Source organism: Ambystoma mexicanum, chromosome 1p (genome assembly GCF_040938575.1).
Source record: "Ambystoma mexicanum isolate Mex_15411 chromosome 1p, UKY_AmexF1_1, whole genome shotgun sequence".
In the NCBI taxonomy this organism is placed as follows: domain Eukaryota; kingdom Metazoa; phylum Chordata; class Amphibia; order Caudata; family Ambystomatidae; genus Ambystoma; species Ambystoma mexicanum.
This window is the reverse complement of record NC_090921.1, coordinates 53,034,458-53,049,492: the sequence shown is the minus strand read 5'-3', so window position 1 is coordinate 53,049,492 and position 15,035 is coordinate 53,034,458. Positions and strand designations below refer to the sequence as shown.

Here is a 15,035-nt window from a genome sequence, read left to right as displayed (position 1 = left end):
GACACCTGCAGCGCTGCGCAGTCCGACTAGGAGTTTCTCCTAATTGAACAGTCGATGGCAAGATCAAAGTAGTTTGCTGATCACATGACCCTGGGAGGATCTTGCATGGTGACATTCCAATGAATGTATCCTTGCCAACATCCCAGTATGCTTAGGAACGGCACACAAGGATTTTAGGGAAATGTCTTTGTCTTCTGGGAGTTAATGCAGGGAACTGAGGACTACTAAGATGTGAAGGTTTCCTCTCAGGCCCTGGTTGAACTGGGCCATCTTTTTCTGAATAGCTGGTAAATGCAGAATCAAGCTTTTGGGTACAATCAAGAATAGTCTGGAGCAGTGAACTATTTTGACTTGGGGCACCTCACTTTATGTGACATATTAAGGAAGTGCAGAATGGGTTTTAGCATGTGGAAGGAGTAGCACAATTTACTTGGGATGTTTTGAATTTGAAGGGTGATTGAGAGCAAGTCGTAACATACGTGACTTTTGATACACATTATATGTACATCTGATTTCTAATGTAATGCATTGCTGGTACGGAGCATTACTAATAAGAGCAAGACTGTATACAATTCAAACAGAAAATGGCTCAACTTTGTCTTTCAATCCTCTTCTAGCAACTACACCTGCAAACACAACTGCAGGTAAGTGTCCATTGTCTTTATTCTGTGTACTGACCTGGAGTGTTTCCACTGAGTAAAGGAGGAGAGCAGATAATCCTGGCCGCCTATTTCTGAATACATTTTAACCGGAGTGTTTGGCCTTTGGAGGTGTGGAGAGTGAAGTATAAACTGAAATTTTAAATTGTAAGAGAAATAAGGCTCTGAACGCCTCCACTTTAGGTGGCGTATTTAGGAAGTTCACAATAAGGCGAAGCATTTGAATGTGGTAACGCCCTTTCCTGTGTTGTCTTTATTCTGAAGGGTGAAAGTAACCAATACAAAATATATATGGCTGCTATAACACACCATATTTAAATCTGGTTTGTGAACTAATAGGTTGCTGTTAGTGAAATCTAATAGTAAGGGGAGCACTAGTTCCAATGCACAGAGAGTATGGCTCAACTTTGTATTTCATTCCTGTTGTGTGTGTCATTCCTGTTGTGTGTGGGACATATGGTCCAAACGAAAACAGTAAACATCCATTTTCATTGCCGGCTTGGAATATGTCAGCTGAGGTAACAAGCAAAGCAATGTGCTTGTATTTTACAGAGGAAATCCCATACAGACACAGTACTCCTTTCCAGATATTATGTATATGCTTGATTTCTGTAGCACGACTGCTAAATTAACTCATGATGCATTCAGCAATAGTTAAATAATTACACCAGTGCATGGTTTGGCATGAAGTCAACATTGTGTACTTTTAGACAGCAACCGTTGGCCTGGGGTGAAAAGGAAAATGTGTCCAGGATAATGACAGAATGTAACCCCAAATCTACTAGACCACATGGCTAAACCATTGCTAAATTTAGTGGAGATGTTTAAGGGCAGTTTATGGCTCATTAAGAGTATGAAGATGCCCAGATGTTGGAATAGCTTGCATCTAAACAGACCTCAAAGTGATGATCAGCAGTGAGGATAAGATGTTCAGCAACATTGATGCACATAGAGGGTAACGTGAAAATGCTGAAAGACCACGAAATCTGATTTTCTGGGTTAATAATGTGGAGGCAGTCGTCATGAAGTGGAGCTGGCAGAGCCTACAATGCACTGGGGAGGCCCATAACTTAAGCGTGTGATCACTAGAGAACATGTTTAACACTAGATATGTGAGGGTGAGAGCATGAGTACCATCACGCAGAAGAGACGCTTTCAGCTGAAGATGGATCCCTGTCTCCCTCATCAGGAACTGAGTGACTTGTGTGGTGGCTGCTGGACTCATGTTAGAGCACTTTCAATAGGGTGCACCGTATCAGAAAGGTACATTTCACTTAATTAGAGATTTCTGCCACACTGGGGTGAACAAATGTTTGTTCCCTCAATGACTTACACGTGCAAAATGAATAACACAGACTCTCTCCAGACAGGGAATAAGACACAAAAGAGCAGGCTGCGAGAGTTCAAGGAAATGTTTATCTAGATCTCTGAGAGCGCTGTGACAAATTATCGCTACATTACATTTTTTTACAGTAGTATGACGCAATTAACATAGGATACTATGTCGATTCCGGATTGGTCAGTTGCACGCTGTCTCAGGTGTCGGTGGCATCTCTTCCTCCGGGTTGGCAGCTTGGTTGGCGGGAGGATTGACGTTAGACATATGTGCTCCGGATGGGTGAAGGTCAGGTCGCTGTGAAACACGGTGGTCACTATCTAAGCTGATCTAATTCATTCACTAAATTTTAGTGGTTTAAAAAGAATGTCAGTAGTTTATCATGTCTTCTATAAAAGTCATTCAGGTGCCCATATTATCTAGATTTACACAAGTCATAGGTTAAGGGTCTTGACCACTATAATACAATGACCAGAGTGTATTTTACACATGCAAGAATCTCAAGTATGTGGCATTTGTTAGTACTGGGCATGATATACTGCAGCAGGGATCTAATGTTAGTTAAAGGTTTGCTGTGTGGGCATCACGGTATGGTCAGTGGTCTGGCACATGAAAGGAATATCTTACAGGGACACAGGGTTAGAATGGCAATACGTTTTCACTAGCGAGGGTAAGAGGGCACGGATACTTTTGTGGAGATGGGTGAGCTATGTGCTTAGCTCATTTTTGTTCACATGCAGGATAGTGATCTCAGAGGAAAAGAGATGTGTTACATTTATTATTTGTTGCAAGCACCTCCGGCTTCAGCGTGAGAATAGAGCTGTGGAGTTTTCCAGTCAGAGTGGGAACAAGGGTTGGGGCCATGTGCTCCAAGCTGCTGCTGCGGGGAAAGGGAGAGAAGCATTTTGTACTATCGCTGTGAGGCCTGGTCAACAAGATGGAGTCGAAAGGGGGTACAAAAAATGTATGCCTTGTGTCCTGCTCAGTGGTCCCATCTACGCGAATGTCACCCAAAGTTAACATTGCATAAGGGCGAGGGGCATACCCACTATTGGAGGCACTTGGTCCGAGTTTTTTACTGAGAAGTGAATGCTGCGAGGGGCCTACTGGCCCCTCGCTCCCACACACAATGTAAACTTTGTCAGGATGCCTTTACAACCTTCCACTAAAATAAACCCTAAAGCCAGCTCGAGGAACAGAATTTGAACCTAGGTAAGGGCCTCTTATTGAACTTCAGTGCCCCATCAACGACTGGTGTAGTCAGAAGCTGGCGGAGCCTGTTTCAACGGAGAGTAAAGATGACTTACTGAGGCGATTGAGCTGAGACGCAATGGATCTCTAAAGGCATGCCTTAAAAAGAATACGCGTCAAAGGCCACTGAGTTTTTTGGAGCCAGCAAGTGGAGTGACGGACACATAGATAATTCTTCGGAAGTGCAGAGTGTAACAATTAAAGGGATGCTTTCACTTTTCCACAGGGGGGGATCCTTCCATGTGAGGATAGGGAGATGAATCCGCAGGGTGGCAGAAAGTGGGACCTCACAGGGAGAGACTCCCCTCATGTTGATAAGGACTCCTTTTCCTCGATGGAATTCTCTAACGCTCTTACCATTGAGGCCATGATATATCTCAGGTCCTCAGAGATCTCACCTGTATGCACTACTGTTTGTTACTGCAATATTCCCGTCCTTCATTGCTTAAGACTTGACATCACTGAGACGAGGAAGAATGGAAAGCACAGACACAGTGATTATAACTTATCTCCCCAAACTACTGAGAGAGGAACATTGAAGGAGTAATGCAACCTATGCCTGTTTAGGTCCAGACAGTACCCCGAAGAGGCATGAAAAGTACTTCACTGACACAAAGGACGGATTTTGGCACTATGCTGGGGAGGAACCAGATACAAGACAAAAAACAAAAAAGGACTTGATGAAATAAACAGCTGGCATCAAGCAGAAGTTAGGACCTCGGACCATGACAGTCCTGCATATGAGCTGGTACTTCGAGGAGAAGGTAACAAGAAGAAGAAGCAGAAACAGCATAGGAAGCACTATGTGAGCCGGCAGGGAACCGACTCACTTAAGGACTGGGGAAGCCCAGGCGGTGGCATGATCTCTGGGAGTTGGACCATGCGGTCGAATAACGACCCTGAGGCTGTCAACCCAAAGACTCCGGGAGACACATAGTCGAACAAGAGCCTGAAAGAATAGCTACTGGAAGTGTTGATCGAGGAATGAAATCTTGAGAACCTGGGAAGAAGCAGAGATGTGTTCCCAGGACAGGCAAGGTAACAGGAGCTTCTGAACAACCTGGTGTCCAGGGAAACAAACAACCAATACCAAGATTAAAGAGGGCATCGGGAGTAATATCCCTCGTCAAAGTAACAGCGCTAAAGCTACCAAGCTTAATGAGTGCATCAGGGGTAATCTCCCTTGTGACAGTAACAGTATCAAATTTCTCAAGAGTGAAGAAAATAATGGGAGAAATCACCCTTGTCACAGTAACAGCCCTAGAGTTACCAAGATTAAAGAGTGCACAGGGAGTAATCTCCCTTGTGACATTACCAGTGCCAAAGTTATCAAGTGTGTAGAATATAATGGGAGAAATCCCCCTCGTCACAGTAACAGTGTTAAAGGCATCACAAGTGAAGAGTGCATGAGGAGTAATCTCCCTCATCACAATGATCATAAGATAGAAATTCTGAACTAAGGAAGTTACTAGAGTGGTCTCGCCAACAATAGTGTTGGTGGGAATAGGAGAAGAAGCCAAGACCACTTTGGGAGTGGTCTCCCCTGTTTAGTTAATGAAGAAGAATTCACGGGAAATACCTGAATATATATAGCGCTGAAAAGAACCAACTGCTGGACATTGGTCAAGCCAGGGAAATCCCTGGCAAGAACTACAAGAACATTTAAGGATTGTTAACATAGACTCTCTGTAGACGGCTCTGAAGGCTGAGCCACTGAGGCCAGGAGAAGGTTGTCATTCTCCTGCTCTTACCTTTTGTTGAATCTCAGTTTACCAGGAGAAGAGAGTCATTATCCTGGAGCTATTTCTGTTTGTTAAAACTTTCTTTTGATTAGTGGTAGGGTCAGTGCAGGACAGAGTTGCACAGAGAACAGACTCTTTAGTTTGGCAACTACCCTGACAACGAGCAGCCGAGTAATTTTTCACGTAGGTAGGGCCAAGCCTTTAGAGTTGCCAATTGCAGATGAAATCTATAGCAATCATTCATTTTTGCAAATGTGACCCGACCCTTAGGCAAATAGAGAGCAAAAGTGTGAGGCCAAGTGCAGATGCACTGCGCAGACTGACAAGGAGTTTCTCCTACTTGAAAAGTCAATGGGAAGTTCAGAGTAGTTTGCTGATCATATGACCCTGGGAGGACCTTGCATGGTGACATTCCAATGAATGTTACCTCGACAACATCCAAGTACTCTTAGCGAATGGCACACACAGATTTTATGGAAATGTCTTTTTCTTCTGGGAGTTAATGTAGGGAGCTGAGGACTACTAAGATGTAGTGGTTTCCTCTCAGGCCCTGGAGGAATCTGGCCATCTTTTTCTGAATATCTTTTAAGTGCAGAATCAAGCCTTTGGGTACAATCTAGAATAGTCTGGAGCAGTGATCTATTTTGGATCGGGGCACTTCCACTTTTTGTGAACTATTAAGGAAGTGCAGAATGAGTTGTAGCATGTGGAAGGATTAGCACAATTTCTTTGTGATGTCTTGAATTTGAAGGGTGGATGATAGCAAGTTGTAACATATGTGACTTTTGATACAAATTATATGTACATCTGGTTTCTCATGTAATGCATTGCTGGAACTAAGCATTATATTTAAGAGCAAGACTGTATATAATTCAAACAGAGAATGGCTCAAACTTGTATTTCAATCCTCTTCTAGCAACTACACCTACAACCACAACTGCAGGTAAGTGTTCATTGTCTTTATTCTGTATACTGACTTGGAGTATTTCTTCTGAGTAAACGAGGAGAGCAGAATCATCCTGGATGCCTATTTCTGAATATATTTTAACTGGAGTGTTTGGCCTTTGGAGGTGTGCAGAGTAAAGTATAAACTGAAAGAGTGATCAATTTGGAAGAGTAATAAGGCTCTGAACTCCTCTACTTTATGTGGGGTATTGAGGAAGGTCATAATAAGGTGAAGCATTTGAAAGTGGTATTTTTATTGGATTTTCTTGCCATTACTGAGTCATGGCTGCACGAAGCATCAAGACCCTTACTCTCTTTAGCAGACCCTGATGGATACACCATACTTAGACAGGACAGAGATAAGACACAAGGCAGTGACATTGCCATTATCTCTAAATCCAGCATTCTATGAGAATTACACCCGCTCAAGTTACCGAATCCTGTGAAGTCCCACAGCCAAACCTCTGCTACTTAACTGCCAGACCCTCACTATTCACCTTATCTACAGCCCCCCCAGCCCTACTGGGACGTTTGAGGAGGACATTTACACCCTGCTATCCAATAATCTCAAAACTACTTCTCAACTACTAGTCTTATGGGATTTCAACCTGGGCTTTAATGATCCACTAGACAAACACGCCACATCCATCGCCAGTATTCTCTCCGAACTTGGCATAGCCCAAAAAATCACTGAACCCACACACAACAAAGGGAGAATTCTTGACTGGGTGGTGGACTACAATTGTACTACCAATATCATAACCATCTCCCCGCAACCTTCGACAGACCATTTCCTCCTGTCCTTTGAACTATCTACCATCAGATCACTTCCTCTAGTCACCCCAACTGCCCCACCTTGCCTAACTAGGAATAAAAAGAGTAACACAGTGGATAAAGTGATCCCAGCCATCCTCCCTACCCTCAACCAGCTGTCCAATCACCTAGACCCAGAAACATTTGTTGAGGAGTACAATACCAATATGTTAACCTTACTCAACAACATTGACCCAATCAAACTCAGACCTAGTAAACCCAAAACCCATCTAAACAAGTGGTTCACCCCTCAATTAAAGGACCTACAACAATTAAAGAGGAGTTGCGTAACCTCCTGAGGTTACTCCCGTCAGAAGCCAATAGAACTAAATTAACAGAAATGTCATCACATTACAAAAACTAAATCTATGTGGCCAAGCCTAACTCCTACAATAAGCGTGTTTGCAATGCTAATTCTAGCATGAAGGAATTGTTTACCATCCTTAAGGAATTAGAGTTTCCCAACCCCATTCCTGACACCTGCACCAAAGACAAAACATGTTGTTCAGACATACAACTGGCACTCTCCAATAAAATTACTACTCTTCAAAATAAAATAGCCACAAAAAAGACACACTTAACCACCCACCTCATCCGAACAATAATACTCCTGACTTTCCTTTGAAGGAACCTGATTCCATCGCCCGTTTCAACTTTACCAAACATCCATTCTTGAGGCTGAGAACGTTATTCTTTCACGCAAGCCGTCCAACTGCAAGGGTGACCTCTGCCCAGCCCAGCTCATAAAAGATGCTGCAAGAGATCTTGCCCAGTTTGTCTCCAAACTCATCAATGCTTCATGTGCATCTGGCATTGCCCCTAGCATCCTCAAACAATCCTGGGTATTGCCATTGCTAAAAAAGCAAACCCTAGATCCACTCATACCCACCAATTACCGTGGGTAATTAAATTTGCTGCTCCTGCCGCAAATCTGGTGAAAATCCGTCCAGCGGTTTGAGCTGTAGGCGTGCGCAAAGTTTTTCCCCCATTCATCCTATGAGAAAAAAAGAAATGTTGGGACCCCCCTATAACTTTACCCCCCCCGGACCAAACTTTGCAACACAATTCAGAGTGCACCATATACTTTTTTTGCAAAGTTTTTTTGCAAAGTTTGGTGTGCATTCGTCCATATTAATCTTGGACATGTGGTTTGGTAATGTAAATCCTATCAATGTTATATGATATGATATGATATGGCATTTATAATACGCCTATACACAAATGTTTCAAGGTGCAACGAGGCATGGGAGGGGGAACAGAGGGAAGACAGACAATGATCTTACTAGGCCAGGTGTCATTCAGATCGCGCAAGTGCAAGGGAAGAGGAAAAAGAAAAGTGCGGCGGGGCAGGGGGAGGTTAAAGTGCAGTATATGGGATAATAAATCTCAAGATAAATAAAAGAACGGCCCGCTGGTGGCAGTGCAGGGTGAGTGCAGACATAAGTGCTGGTGGGCGGAATGTAGGGATACAGAAAACAGTCCCCAGGTGCAGGGGTTGCCCATAAGGCAGTATAGGCATGTAACTGGCAGGGCTAGGGCCTGAGATCAGGTGGGTGGCCAGGTAACCAGTGCAGTCTCAGTATCAGCCAGGAGTTCAGCAGGGGAGAGGGGGGGAGAGAATCATAGCGATCGACTTTAATTCAGATGGTGCAGCTTCATATTATAGGGGATCTCTCTTCTTCATCTAAGGAATCTCTCTCTCTCTTGAAATCAACAACTTGAGAATTAAAGATGTGATATCTGGAGAAATGGTATCAATTCCTGGGGTATTCATCTCCTATTACCTGTCATCGTAACCTGGAAGTGAGGGAGATCATCCTCTTGGATAGACCATGTTTTTCTCCCTAGGGAAATTGACATCATTAGTTCACCCTTATTTAATCAGTCCAAACTCATAAGCACTGACGTGTCTATCACCTGTACCCACAATATTTCATTCACAGGTCTTGGTGGGATCTCTCCTTCACGCTTACTACTTCTTGTAGAAATGGTCTTAGTGTACTTTGGAATTCAGTAAAACTAGATACATTAAATCTGTCTCTGCTAACTGTTCTTGAGAACATTTTAGCTTTTGGTGTAAGAAGTGTTTTTACCTATAGCGAGACTATTTTTGCTTGCCTATAAAGATTTTTAAGAGGTATTTGTGGGGGTAGAAAAAGAGTAGAACATGTCTATAATGAACAAACAACAGAAGCCAAAAGATTGAAAAGAGCTGAGTTGAGATGTATCCTAAAGGATAGACCAAGACAAACTAGCGACTTTGACAGAGATATCAAAACATTTGTAACAGCATGAGATATTGACGTGAATGATAGCTGGAATATTTTGTATACCCTTAATGGCAAGACACCCTCATACATTTGGGAAGCTACCAACTATGATCATTTTATGCAACCAACATTGCCGTTTGTACGATCATGGAGGAGGCGTGGGTGTCTCATTTCAAGACTATATATTCTGCCATTAACTCCTCCTCTTTAACAGTAGTGGTTTCACTTCATGAACTTCCTAAATGGGAAGGACACTTTTTGGGGGATGGCATCCTGGCAACAATCAAAATGTTGTAGACTTTGAAAGGCCCTTGATCTGGACTACTGGAATTCCTCCTTGTATCCTTAAGTCAAACCCCTTGTTTTGGGCCAGGATCCTGTATTTTTTGGTAGATGATATTATCCAAAAATATATCCTACCTCCTACTTGGAACCTTTCTTATATCATTCCTATCTATAAGAAAGGAGATAAAGAGAGAGAGCCCAAGAAATGATCGACCAATAGCAATCCTGGATGCCAGCAGAATCGTCTTTGCGGCATTGTTGCTTAGAGAGATGTAATCCTGGGTAGAGAAATTGGGCACATTTTATGGTTCCAAATGGGCTTTCAAAAATCACAGGGCACCTCACCCAATGCCACTTTGCTATCTTATCTCCATGCTCTTTCTCACTTGAATTTGGGTAAAAACATCTATATGGCATGACATGTGCTTTTGATCGAGTTATTAGGGAGAGACTGTGGTCTAAACTGAGGACTTGAGAGATACTGAAACGATTATTAAAATTGACAAAAGAGGGTTCTCTGTTGTGCTCTTTAGTGATCTTTGTTGCCTGCTCCAGGGTGGTATCCTCGCCCCCAAGCTCTTCAACGTATACATTGCCTATCCCGACAGATTATGGGGTCATTCCAGCTGCCTTCCTGAAAGATTTCACTGCATTGGCTGGCATTAGCTGCTAATGTATTGTTTTTTCACCCTACCCATATCTGGCTACAGAGGAAAATTGAACGTTTCTCACTATGTGAAGATCAGGGGCGTAGGAGACACATACAATCTGGGGAGTCAGGGGACATCTTGGGGACTTTGCTTTATTTATTTATTTATTGTGTTTTAGTCAAAGAACTCGACTTTTCACAAAACTAGAATTAAAATAGCAGTACGTATTAAATTACTACTGTATAAAAAAAGAGAAAAGAAAACAGAAGAACATTAAAGGATGCAGCAGCAAAGAACATGTCTTTGTATGTTGCATTTCTGGATGTTTCATCCGACTATGAGCTCATGGTAAGAGAGAGGAAATAAAAATTACTTCCAGTGGGCCACAGCTAGGACGCCAGCTCGTTAAGAGGCAGATCACCTGTCAGTGGACTCCTGCCAAATAAAGGAGTTGCAGCCTTTTCTACCAACTGCAAGTTGCTACTTTTTTTGTGTGGGGCAAGGAGACGTGTGAGTATCTCTTGGAAGGAAGGGTGGGGGTTTCAAAGAAAGAGGAAATCTTCTTTGTACGTCTGAGTAAGCCCTGTTATGCGATTAGAGGGACTAGGTGTGTGATGTTGCTGCTTTGACTGTCCTCTGGGTGGGTGGGGGTGTGTGTACAGCAAACAAGGAGGATGAGCGATCGTAAGCCCACCTCCTTATAAGCACTCCCCAGGTCCGCGGCTGGATGTGTCGGACCGGGGGGATGCCTAGTAGGTGGGGTGTATGTGGACCCAGGGGGGTGGCCAGAGGGGCAGCCCGCTATGTGGGGCCAGCCTCTCACTATGAGTCTGGTCCCTCTTATTCCATCTCATGCTGGCTTCAGAGTCTAGCCTTTCTTTGCCTTTGTTATTCTGAATGCAGAGCTGGACTCTGTTCCTTTCTCGTTTAACATTTTCTGCAGAGCCTGATCTATTTGATTCTCTCATATGTTACTAGGACGGCAGAGCATGGGTCCTCTGCCCTGTTGCATTATTCAAAGAGCCCCTGTGGCCTTTCTTTGCCTCTCCCTTGTCTCACTGCCTGCTTGCTTAATACATACCTCCTTGCTTGAACACTCAACATATTCTCCCTAACACAGCAATGGCAGCTGCAGTCTGTCTTAACTTCTATTTGTTTTGTGTCTTGAATTGGCCTCTTATTTACGCTTTTCTGCCTGCAGGGGAAAGGCATTTGCCAGTCACTGCCATGATGGTTCTACCTGGCCACAAGAGGGAAACAGCTAGCCAATATTGGAAGAACATGGGCATATTATGCCAGAGGCTGGCAACTGCCTTCCTAATGCCTACACAAGAGACACAACTCTTGCCTTTGTTTCTAACAGTAATTCAGTGGATGAAGAAACGTGAGAGCACACATATTGCTTATAAATGAAGTGGATGATGTCACACTTGGATAAGACATTTTGATGATGCCAGTAGCTAATTTCCAGCTGCAATTAAGTGATTACCTTTTAGACTTCTGGTTTTAAATAACGTTAGTATCATCTGGAAAGCACAGAGGTTGCTCAACAGGGTTCCTGGAGTACAAGGGGTACCATACTCGTGGGCATGAATGATTGGAGGGCATTCTTGCCCTGGTTTGGAACCTGGCCCCTACAGCCATGATGGGGGTAGGGGCCTATTACTTTTGGTTATACGTACCCTTTGAGGGTGGGCAGACATTGCCTCCTGCTTTAGCCCACTAACAGCTCTGCTTTGCAACTTCATCACACATACCTGTCAGGTGACCTGTAACTCAATGCTACTAATGTTATCAGCCTCAGAAGTCTGGAATCCTTTGCCACATAAACTAGGGTACAGGCTTGCCACCTCAGACTTACCCGAGTCAGAAAGAGCAGGGCACAGTGCCTTTGTGGGTTTTTCACACTTCTTACTCGGGGTGGGCACAATTCACTCCGCAGATAAAGTGGCACATGCTGGGCAACATTCTTCCACTTTGACAATGTCACCCAAAGAGCGAAATTAGCCATTTGAAATACCTCTGTCGACATATTATTGCGCAATCCACACTGATGGGTTTAAGCACCTGCTTAACGCAAGATGGCAATTAAGGGCATTTGCCAACGCACTCAAGAAGCACAGAACACCCTCTTACCAGCGACATGCCATGTTCACTCATTCTGATCATGAATTACCATTTATCTGGGGTCATGTTAAATGTATTTATTTATTTATTACATGTGTAGCATCACGCAAAACCCCCAAGCATCAAGGCGCAAAGTAAACTACATGTAGTGGACCACTTCCATTGGCGCAAGTTTTTACTTTTCCGCCACAAAATGGAAGATTTTAGTGTAAAAAGCAGGTGAAATCACATTGGTTTTCCACTTTGGAAGAGTGTAAATACCTTGCGCAATTAGCGATTGCTGGCAGAATTGACAATGGCTTCCTATGGACTCCGCCCGCTTTTACCAGGTTTCATTTCCAAGCAAATCCCAGAGGAATCCCTTTCCTTATTTCCAGCATGAGAATCCATGCTGGCAGTAAGGCCGCATTTGTCTGGTGGTGCGGGAAATACAGGGGGTCCTGGTGTGTCCACTCGGCTCTGGACTCCACCCAGAAAATGCACGAAAATCTGGCCAATTAGAAAAAGCGACAGTAATAGGGTTTTCCACCACTTTTTCTGAACCAATTGACCTGGTTAATGCTGTTTTGCATCGGAAGCTGAATGCATTCACTCTGCCTATTATCCCACCCGAAGATTAAGCCAGCTGCTGAACACAGGTCTTACATATTCCAATGCACAATCTGCATTTGGAGCATTAACTAACTGAGCTACCTTACAAATGATATCTCCTATGGGGCTTTACCGTCTTAACCCCTTAACTGCCATGGGTAGTTCCCCCCAGTGCCAAGGCCTTTTTTGGTGATGTCGGTATGTCACCATTCAATCCCTTGTAACTTCTTTGTTACATGAGATATCTCGGCCAAAGTTGGCCCCTTTTTTCCCACATGTAGGCGGTCGTAACGCCACCCAGGAATCCTAGTTTGCTGTTGGGGGTGTGGGGTAGGTGAGAGACAATGACCAAAAAGGAGAACATTTGTTTTTTTTCAGAAAATGCCAATAAAATGTTGTACAAAGAAGCCTGTGGTGTTTTCCTTGTAAGAGCTAGGAACAATTGGTTTGCTGTGCTGGATTCACGATTTTCCAGGCTCTCGAGAACAGATTGAGTGGAAAGCAAAATAACATATTTTGATATGCTAATCAGCCGTTTTGTGAGAGGTAGGCAATTTAGGCGTTTTTTGTCCAATAGGACATGCGTGGACGGAATGCAAGAAAAGGGTAGGAAAGCTGAATGGGAAACCAGAAAGGCATACATTTCTGAAAAGTAGACAATATTCCAAGTTTAGGAAGGGGTGATTTGCGAAGGTCAGGCAACAACTATGTAGGGAAAGATTCCATAGTTTGGGGGGAAAATCAGGAAAATGACAGAAAAAAAACACAATTTCCACACATTTCACTCAGGTCACCAACTGAAACACACAGCCAACAACACATGGCCTACCTTCCCGCGTTCCCACATGTTTCCCAATGAAATCGGTACCTCACATGTGTGGGTGCACCTACCTGGGTGCAAAGGGAAGAGCCTAAAACACTGGTAACCCCAAGTCTTTTCGCACAGCAGATTTTCAGGAATTTTGTTCATGTGGGCAACCTACAGATTTGGACCTAGGGGGTCGAAGCCACGAAGGAAAACAGGTAACCCCATGCATTTCCGAAAAGAAGACATGCGTGGGAATCCACAGAGGTATGACTTGCGCGAATTGCCCCATAATTTAATACCTACAATCCCTGACAAAGTCTGAAATTTGGTGGAAAAAACAAAATTTTCACTTTGTCTGGGATTGAGGGTAATACATTCTGGGGCGATTCGCGCAAGTCAGACCTCTGTGGATTCCCACAGGTGTCTTCTTTTCGGAAATGCCTGGGGTACCCTGTTTTCCTTCCTGGCCTCGACACCCTAGGCCCAAATCTGTAGGTTGTCTCCCCAAACCCTTTGAGGGTTACCAGTGTTTAGCCTTTTCCCTTTGCAGCCAGGTAGGTGCCCCCAGACATGTGAGGTACCGTTTACGTTGGGACACCTGTGGGAACGCGGGAAGGTAGGACATGTGGTGTTGGCTGTGTGTTTCGGTGGGTGGCAAGAGGGAAATGTCTGAAAATTGTAGTTTTTTCAACAAATTTCAGACTTTGCCAGGGATTGCCTGTAATACATTCTGGGGCGATTCGCGCAAGTTAGACCTCTGTTGATTCCCACGGGTGTCCTCTTTTTGGAAATGCATGGGGTTCCCTGTTCTCCTTGGTGGCTTTGACACCCTAGGCCCAAATATGTATGTTGTTCACATGAGCAAAATCTGCTCTGCCGAAAGGCTTGGGATTACCAGTGGGTTAGCCTTTTCCCTTTGCACCCAGGTAGGTGCACGCATGTGAGGTACCATTTTCATCGAGACACCTGTGGGAACGCAGGATGGTAGGACATGTGTTGTTGGCGGCGTGTTTCAGGTGGTGGCCAGAGTGAAATGTATGAACATTTCAGAGACATTTCCTTCTGCACACCCACCGAAACACGCCGCCAACAACAGATGTCCTACCTTCCCGCGTTCCCACAGGTGTCCCGACAAAAACGGTACCTCACATGTGTGGATGCACCTACCTCGGCGAAAAGGGAAAAGGCTAACCCACTGATAACCACAAACCTTTCGGCAGAGCAGATTTTGCTCATGTGGACAACCTACATATTTGGGCCTAGGGTGTCGAAGCCACCAAGGAAAACAGAGAACCCTATGCATTTCCGAATAGATACCTGTGGGCAGCTCCCTTTCCACTAAAAACAACCATGGTGGTTTAGTGACGCCCTGTTAAGACGGATTTCTGAACTCTGTCCTGGTGGCGCAGAAGTTCAGAAGGCCAACCTAATTACTTGGAACAGGGTAACCTCTGGACGAGCCAGACCAATCAAGGTAGAGATCGCGGCGGTCAAGACTAGGTCTCAAGAGGGGTGAGGGTGACTGAAAGCCCGCAATGAGCACACAAAGCAAGATCAC

The 15,035-nt window shown here is 44.2% G+C and overlaps 1 long non-coding RNA gene across 1 annotated transcript in view; it reads left to right on the top strand.

The window, feature by feature from the left end:
* The first annotated feature begins 625 nt into the window (after positions 1 to 625).
* The window catches only part of LOC138566020 (uncharacterized), a 168,642-nt gene continuing 154,232 nt past the window's right edge, over positions 626 to 15,035 (top strand). The window contains exon 1 of the long non-coding RNA XR_011301792.1: positions 626 to 644. This is a non-coding gene — a long non-coding RNA (uncharacterized lncRNA). The remainder of the gene's footprint in view (positions 645 to 15,035) is intronic.